Genomic DNA, 9,697 nt, shown 5'->3' with positions numbered 1-9,697 from the left:
TGACTCAGTATTTTCATCAAGATCATTATAAAAAGAATATTAACAAGAAAAATCCAATGAGGCATGAAGGTAAATTAGCCAAAGAATTTGGTCAGCTCATCAAAACCATGGGAAATGGATTTCATAGATATATTAACCCTGAAAGCTTCAAAGTAACAATTGGTTTACTTAATGACATATGCTGGACATAATCAGCAGGATCCACACAAACTACTGTTTCTAATAGAGGGACTGCATCAGGACTTGCGTACTGTAAATCTAATGACAGACAAAACTACACATCTTATGGAAAATGAAAATTATGAACAATTTAGTCCAGAACACCAAAAGGCTCACCAATCTATTATTTATGATGTCTTTCAAGGACAATCAAATCTATATTACAGTGTCTCATATGCCACCAAAAGTCTGAGGTTTATGAGACATTTGTTCATTTGTCTCTGGCTGTTACATCTACAGATAAATGTACATTACAGGTATGCCTCTCTGAATTTTTTAAAGAAGAAGATTAAGGGAGGACAACAAAGTTCAGTGCAACAGCTGCAAAACTAGAAGAGATTTTTTCAAAGAAAACATATTTATGGAAACTGCCACGAGTACTTATAACACACTTGAAACGTTTTGCCTTTGATGGCAAACAAATAAGAAAATTGCACACTTATGTGGATTTTCCTTTAGAAGACCTCAGTTTAGTAGAATTCACTTCAGAGAATAAAAGCAAGAGTAAGAAATACAACTTATCAACAGTGTCAAACCATTATGGTAAATTTCACTATGGACACTGTACTTCATACTGTAAACTTGCTGCAAAACAACACTGGATCAATTTTGATGACAAGAAGATCAAAAACGTCCCTAATACATTGGTGAAATCCACAGCAGCATACATCCTGTTTTACACTTCTTATAGATCTACAATGAACACCAGATAATCATTTCACTTCCTTATCAGTTGCTATTAATCTTCTTTGATTCTTTCCACAAGCAATAGGATTAAAAATCATGGACCCCCAATGTGTTTCCTTATATGGTGGATTTATGTCATAATTTTATTATTGCTCTAGGTCTCAGTTAATTATGAAATATTACAATTTAATTTAGTCAAGATTCATCTGAAAGGAAAATTTTTCATCATATTAATGTTGTTTTTCTTTCTAGATATACTCATTTTATAACTTTCACTCTTTTTATTTTAACACCATTGCTTTATTTTCCTCAATTTAGGTTTTAATACGCTGACATAATGATAATTTTTAGGTGGACTTTCTTCACAGTGCTTCTCACCTATGATTGACTATCATAGAGTTACTGTTATACAATAACTGTATATATACTGTTATAAACTTATAGTAGAGTTTTCCATGTTTGTATTATGCATGAAATTCTCTTTCAGATCTGCTCTCTTCTGCCATTAAATAATTTTTTTTGAATTTGAAATGATTTGTCTAAACAGTTGCTGGCTATTACATTTTAAAGCACTTTTAGTTGATTCAGCTGAATTCTTTTTCCTTTTGCTCTATTTTGGATCCTTTCCAACAAATATTTTTGGTATAAGTGAGTGTTATGGCCATATTTTTTGTGAAGTCTGTATGTGTATGTCTTGTTCAGTGTCTGTATATTTTGCATATTTTGTATATAGTTCCCTTTTTCCTAACTTTATCTTCCCCAATTTAGTCCTCCTTATCCTTCCTTCTCTCTTCCTAGTCCTTAAAATTTAATTCCTTTCACATGTGTAACTCATCTCCTTCTCCCACAACTACAGCCTCCTGATCTCGGCCTGAGGAAGAAATCCATGACTGTTGGAGTTTTGTACCATGTTTGCTGCAAACTTGCTGGAAATGAAGCCACCTGGAATTTGTGTCATAATATAACCCCAGAGAAAAGATCCATGGATAAGACCCACAGTCTCTGGATCCCAGTTAAACTGTGCTATCTAAATTTCTGGTTTTCCATCCACATACACAGTGCTAATGTTGACCTTTTCTACAATGGCTACCCCAAGATTGTACCGATCCCAAAGGAAATGTAGAAGCCCAACCAACTCGTGACGGTAATGATGTTATGCTTGGGGATGCCCCAACACATGGATGACTGTACTGGCCTTCCTTCTTTATTCAGTTTGATGTTATCTTCTGTACCAGGCTTCAACCCGCTTTTCCAGACCCATCAAGTGTCTTTTGCCAGTCTTTTCAGAGTTCCAGACCCCTCATCTTTATAGATTGGTATTGGACTCTGTAGAAATTTCACCTTTTGTATTTTTCTTATCATTGTTATCCTTTAAATTTATATTTGGTACTACACTTCTTTTGACTATTGTAATTAATGTTTTTCTATTTTAGTTTTTAATCTTAGGAATTGATGTATTACATTAGGGTTTTGCTTTCTTGACTTTAGGTTAGTGGGTTAGATATTGTTAGTGGGTTAGATATTTTTCCATCCATTTTGTATGGATCCTCAAATTGTTTATTTACATAGGGAGGGACTCTGCCTTAAACATTTTGTTTTGGTTTGTGACTTAAGCTCCCATCTATAAATAATAGACCATATTGGTACATCAATTTTGGACATCATATGGACTTCAGCCTGGATTAAGAACTTGGATTAAGTTCAGAAGCCTATTGATTATCATTGTAGTGGCCTCCCACTGTGCAGGGGTTATATGCTTCTTCCTCCAAAATAAGGGCCTAATTTAATTCCCTCAAAGATGGGCTTTCTGGTCTACCTGGACTTGAATAAAAATGAGTCTGGAGAGATAGCATGAAGATAAGGCATTTGCCTTTCATGCAGAAGGTCATTGGTTCAAATCCCGGTATCTGCCAGGAGCGATTTCTGAGCAGGGGTTCAGGAGTAACTCCTGAGCGCTGCCAGGTGTGACCCAAAAACCTAATACCAAAAACCAACAACAACAACAAATAAAGAAAAGATGCTTCTCGCCTGCTACACAACCTTTCTGGCATCTCTTCGAAGGATCTATGTTCGTCTTAGATTTATCTTCTCAGGAGCTTGTAGTTGATTCCTTGATACATGTTTCTGGTTTTAGACACCCTGTGTTTAGGTTAGAAGTTTTTTTTTTACATTTTCCTGTGATGCACTTATGCAAACAGCCGCTCTTTTATTATTGACTAGTTTTTTCTTTAGTAATTGTAGACAATATTGTTTGTTTACTAAAAACAAACTTGGGAATTGTGTATGTAAACATTTTATGGGATTATTATTTTACTGACCCTACCCTGATTGGTGATTGTGCCTTACCCTAGGGTGTGACCTGGCATTCTGCCCCCACCCTAGGGTGGTACCTGATTCTGCTTCCACCATTGGGTGGTATCTGATCCCACCATTGGGTGGTACCTGATTCTGGGGGATAAAAACAAGGGTCTGTGGAAGGTGAGGGGCTTTTGGCTGGAACTGATGCTGAATCTTTGGACTTCAGTCTTGTCCACCGAATAAAGCTAATATTTCCACAAATCTGACTGTCTGTGAGCTGTTCACCTGTTGCTTCACCTCAGAACTGCAGGCTGAACAGGGTGGCAGATGCATGCTCCGAGCTGGAGGGGAAAGACCTCATCCTCCATCCCTCCATCAGTCAACCTCTTCAGGGGCTGACTTGCAACAGTGGTTATCAGGAATTTTTCCAGAATGATTGAGTGAACCAGTGTTCATATCAGGAGGCAGAATCTTTCTGTCATTTTTCTCTATTCCTGCAAACTAGTCTTTACCTGCTGCCGTGTCTCACGGATGTCCCCTAACTTGTTAGCATAGAAACAATATTGCTCCCCCAAACCATGCACAGCCCAGTCCTCCTTCTTTCAGTAAGAGTAGGTCTGGTGCCTGCTTATTCTGGAGAGCAACTTTGCCATAGGCCCCCCACTCAGCCTGAGGCATGATGGCTGTATGCAAACAGCTTCTCCCTTCCGAAAAGGTGGTGTGACCCTGTCAGACATTGCTAAGGAAAAGTCAGTTAGCTATTGGCAGTATAGTAACAAATTTGAAATGGAATTGAGTTACCTTACCAATGCAATGCACTCACAAAATTAACAGTGCTGTCTAAAAAGGCTAATCACAATATTTTACAACATTTTCCAGACCAATTCTTCATCCTTAGAAACCTCTAAAGTTAGAGAAAACTCCTCCGGTTGAAATTTAAAATGGCATAAATCGTTTTTTCCCCTAGGTTGCCTAGGGGAAAAGGGTAAGCAATATTTATCACTGATAGAATCAATTACTCTAGGCAGCTTGGTTTTCGTTTTAAATGGCCACTTTTCCCGCTCTCTCCAGCCAATTCTCAGAATTAGGAAGTGGACAGGCTTATCCCGCTCAGAACTTCCTACCATAATTTTTTGGTTTCACCTTCCCCTTCTCTCTATACACATGCAGATAATCTTAATTTGATTGTCCTCTACCCTCCTACACCTAAGCATGGCAGGAAAAAAGCTGAAATTGATCAGAAAGTCCAGACTTTCTTCAGGACAAACTTAATTCCTGATGGCTGTTTCAGAATTGTCTGGTGTTCATGATCCCCTTCTACTGTTCCCTGATCTGTCTCTAGGAAAGCAATTAATATCAGACTTACAAATCAAGCTATAAAAAGACACATCCAAGACTCACACAGGCACACAACATAACACATGATTTTTGCTAGATTTAAACCAAATTCCACCAACTCAAAGGGCTGAGATTATACAAAGAAAACACATGTTGGACAAAAAGATAGAGATATAGAGTGACTGGAACCTCCGGTATGACTCAAACCCATGAGGCCCCATGTTTCACTCAAACCCATGTATTAGCCCCAGTGGTGATTAGTACAATCCTGAGTGGGACCCAAACCCACATTAGTGTCGTCCTTGGTGCTCATGTCCTCTGGAAGGTCCCTGTAGCCTCTGGCACTGAGGAGCAATACCACATCCAGTTTCTCCCTCTTGTATTTTCACTGAGCTCCATTCCCTTAACCTTCACCAACCTCTAGAGAGTTTTGGTTTATTATGTTCATGGGACCTAGGAAGCTTTGTTGATGACTGAACCATTGTTGTTAGATCCCAGACAAGCCCCCAAATGTTAGGGTCCAGAGTCAAAGGACGAAAATACACAATTGTAGTAAAGCTGAACAAAACTTTAATCCATCTGTACCAACCACTCTGAACTGATCAGAGTTGTCTCTAAAGGAGATGAACCACTTGTTACATTTTTTTTGCCTTTTCATTTTTTTGCCACACCCAGTAATGCTCAGGGATTTATTCCTGGCTATGTGCTCAGAAATCACTACTGGTTTTGGGGACCATATGGAACTCTGGGGAATCAAACCATGGTTTGTCCTAGGTTAGCGCATGCAATGCAAATGCTCTACTGCTTGCAACACCACTCTGGCCCCACACTTGTTTTTTTTTTTTTTTTTCTTATAGGGAGAAGGCCTCCAGCATGGGGCCTCCCCAAACCCCATACCTGGCCTCCAGAATCAGAGAGGGATCTAGAAGCCAGATATCTGCCTGCCCTCCTCCCCAAGCTCCTCCCCTAGAGTTAGGAGGCGGGGAATCCCGAGGATTCCTATAGGTTCCACCTGGCACCCACTCCTGGCCACCTAGGAGTCCAGGGGAGAAACAGGGGGATGGCAGGGGGCCTGCCAACAATCCCAGCACCCCCCAAGCTAGGAAGAAGGCCTCCAGAATGGGGCCTTCCCAAACCCCATACTTGGCAAGAGCTGGCCTCCAGAATCAGAGAGAAATCCAGAAGCCAGATATCTGCCCGCCCTACTCCCCAAACCCATCCCCCAGAGTAGGAAGATGGGGGGAAGCCTGAGGACCCCTATAGAGCACCTGGCACCCACTTCTGGCCACCTAGGCTGGTACCCAACACACTTGTATTTTTTAAAAGCCATTAGTGCCTAAGGTTTTCTTTATGTTAGAGAAATGTATATTGCTTTACAGAAGTATCAATTTATTTTCCTTGGTGAACTTGAGTCTACATGACATTAGATTAAAATGTATATGTATATTGTAATATGGATATAGAGAGTAAATATAGTGGAGATTTAAATATATTTTAATATTTGCATTTATACATGATATTATTTTAGGCTAGTGGTGAATGTCTTATGCATAGTTCTTTATATAATTTTATAGGGAACAAGAAAAAATAGAACTAGAATTTTGGACAAAAACTAGAATAAAATTTAGTTGCCTACTTTTCAATATGTTGAACATATTCAATAAAATGAGCATATTCAATAAAGTACACTAGGTTTATGTATATGAATTATTTATTTATTTTGTAGATAAATGTTTTATTCTGGTATTCTGCTCAACACACTTTAAATTAGCATGTTGAAAAGATACAAAATATTTCTCTTTGTGAAGAAAATAAACCCATTACTTTTATTCAAATTTGTAATTTTAGAATTTCTAGAGCCTTCAAATGACATAAATTTAGGATAGCAAAAAACCTTGAAGAGGAGAGGCTTGATCATTTTACTTTGAGGAAATAAAATGAAGGCCTTAAGTAATTATATTGACATCAATGAAGGATAATTTGGTTCTGATTTTCATGTTTCTTAAATCATATGTAGATTATCCAATACTTTTTATGTTCCAAATAAATTTCCCCCCATCTTATCTGTATAACAACTGTTATTAGAATATACACTAAATGGAAGTGTTGATGTCTACCATTAATCCTCTTATCTTCTCTATGCTAACCATTTAGAGTTTTATTTAAAATTCTGACAACTTGTGGGCAGGCAATTATGATTCTCATTGTACTGATAAAGAAATTGGAATTCAAATGATAAATTACCTTTCAAGTCTATCTGCATTGTAGACAACCAAATCAAGACCTGTTCTCCTAAAAATTATAGGAGGTATATATTGATTACTTGTTACTTGAAAAGAGATTGTATTTATTTTATTATTTTGTTTCATAGTTTTAAATTGAGTGCTATATATTTTGTAGGTGAATAATTGAAAGTCAGGTGACAATTACTGAGGCTTGAAAACAGATAGACTCTCCTATTCTGTCAAATCATTAGGGTTGGGAGTTAGTTACATGGCTTCAGTAGTTATTGGGTCTGAGTTTTGTTGGCAACATAGCACTCAAATAAACCTGATAAATAAACCTCCATGCTTAAGTTTGGGATTGCCAGTATTTCCTTCTTTTCATTTTTCTAAATTTTATTAATATCTTTATTTAAACATCTTGATTACAAATATGATTGTGATTAGGTTTCAGTCATGTAAAGAACACCCCCCTTCACCAGTACAACATTTCCACCACCAATGTCCCAAATCTCCCTCTATCCCACCCCACCCCCACCTGCACTCCAGACAGGCTTTCCAGTTCCCTCATTCATTCACACGGTTATGGTAGTTCTCAGTGTAGTTATTTCTATAACTGCACTCACCACTATTTGTGGCGAGCTTCTTGAAGTGAGCTGGAAGTTCTAGCCCTCCTCTCATTGTATCTGAGGATTGTTGCAAAAGTGACTGCTATTTTTCTTAAATCCCATAGATGAGTGAGACTATTCTGCATCTATCTCTCTCCCTCTGACTTATTTCACTCAGCAGGATAGATTCCATCAAAGCCTTTGATAAACTCAAAATATTTAATGCTATCCCTCTAATTTCCACCCCTTCTTATGTTTCATATTTTACTTTCCATATTTGGGCCACTGCCAGATTTTCCAGAGTTTTATAGCATTTTATTATCATTAAGATGTATCTATGATGTCTTTAAGTTTCATAATGGTGTATACAAACTTCAGGCCATCTCTATTAATACACACATGAGTTTTCCTTGTTCCTAGATCTAGGTATTTATGTAACTATAGACACATGAACAGTTTCAATTATGGTACTTTTAGCCTTCAAGCATGTTATCTTGTCATTTAAAAATATTTCAGTAAAACTCAGTGAATGAGGAATTTTAGTGAAATAATCAGGTAATTTTAATTAGATAATACTAAGGTGGAAATTGCAGTTTGGTAACTGGCAGCTGATGATCATATCATTTATAATTTATCCAATTTGCATAATGACATCATTTTTAGTGTAAAAAAGATAGTATAATCTTCATAGTATTTCTGTAATTACTTTGATATACTCATTTACTAAACAAACCATGTTGAGCATCACCACAAAAATCAGTAGTGAATTTTTGGGGCATGCAGGGATGACAAAATGACAAATCATGCATTCCTTTGTCCTTCTAAATTTACATTCTATTAAGAAATCAGATGAATCTAGGTAATAACAAGTGCCTTGAAAAATAAATTAGAAGAGAATAGCAATCAGTGGGATTGAGTGAGAGATGTTTGACATTGGGCTGCCAACATAGTTTGACAACATGATTGACTACAAATAAATCAAAGCATAGAGAAGAGCATACTGGACACCAGAGGCAGCAAATGTGAAAGTTCAAGTTAGAATAGACCTAGATTTTTATTTTTTGTTTTATTTTTGAGATACACCAACTCTTCTCAGGAATCACCCCTGCCAGAATTGAGAGAAACACAAAGGGTGTGATTGAAGCCAGGTCTGTCATGTTCAAGGTAAGTGTCCTATTCAGTGAACTATCTCTCTGGCCCCAGAATTTAGAATATTTGAAACACAAGAAAATCATTTAAATCCATCCTGTTGGGACAGAAAGTGAGTAGAATAGATTCCATTGGGGAGAATGGTAAGAGCCAGAATAGTTTGAACCATATTAAAAAAATTGTATGTATTTATGACTAGCAAAAATGGACCAAAATAAGTGTTCAAAAATGTTGGTTTCTTGATCTAGTATTTAAATGTACTATTCTTTTCTCATTTTTACTCTGACAAGAGCACATTATATTGCTTGTTGACTTGTAGTTTACAAACCTATGTTTTTTTTTCTCTTAAAATATCTTTGAATAAAAAAACAATGGTAGTGCATACAATCAAATACTACTTTTCTATAAGAAAAGATGAAATCATAAAATTAAACACTAAAAGGATGAGTCCAGAGAGTATCCTGCTAAGTGAATTCAACCAGAAGGAGAGAGATAGTCACATATGTGGATGTAAAGAAAGAAACAAGGGGAATAACCAAAGGCCAAAGTAGCAGAATCTAAGAACTGGTCTACAAAATTGAACTCATCATGGCAAAACTGGGGTGGGGGTTGAGGTAAAGGGAGGTGTTGAGGCAGGGTTAGTAGTGAATGAGGTGGAAGGCAGACATGGGTAAAGGGAAATAGATATTCTGGTGGGGGATGTGGAGTTGGAATGATTTATTCATGAAACCCCATCACTGACAATATTATGAATTGTAAATCACTGTGCTTTAATTTTTTTAAAGCATAATAGATCTTTGAATGTACATGTCAAAGAAGAAAAGTGCCTCCAAACTAATTCACTCCATCGGTCTAAATAAATCTTGACATTTCAGTCTGGTATTATATTTCATTTTCATATAACTTTACAACTAGTTATTTATGATTTTATGTGGTAGTCTAGTCTCTAGTAATTTAATGGTGTATTTGTCTTAGTTTAGTTTCTAAGAACATTATAATCAATATGTATTTCTGAGTGTTGAAATCTCCAATTTCTTTGTATAATCCTGTCGTAGTCTCTCTAAATCTACAAGTATAACTTCAAAACTTTGAAACTACAACGTCAAACATGCATTACTCTTTACTATATATATATTTACTCTAGGATAGTACCTTATGAAATTATTTTTTCTATGG

The sequence above is a fragment of the Suncus etruscus genome, chromosome 2, assembly GCF_024139225.1.
Source record: "Suncus etruscus isolate mSunEtr1 chromosome 2, mSunEtr1.pri.cur, whole genome shotgun sequence".
Taxonomy (NCBI): domain Eukaryota; kingdom Metazoa; phylum Chordata; class Mammalia; order Eulipotyphla; family Soricidae; genus Suncus; species Suncus etruscus.
Note: the sequence above shows the minus strand (reverse complement) of the source record.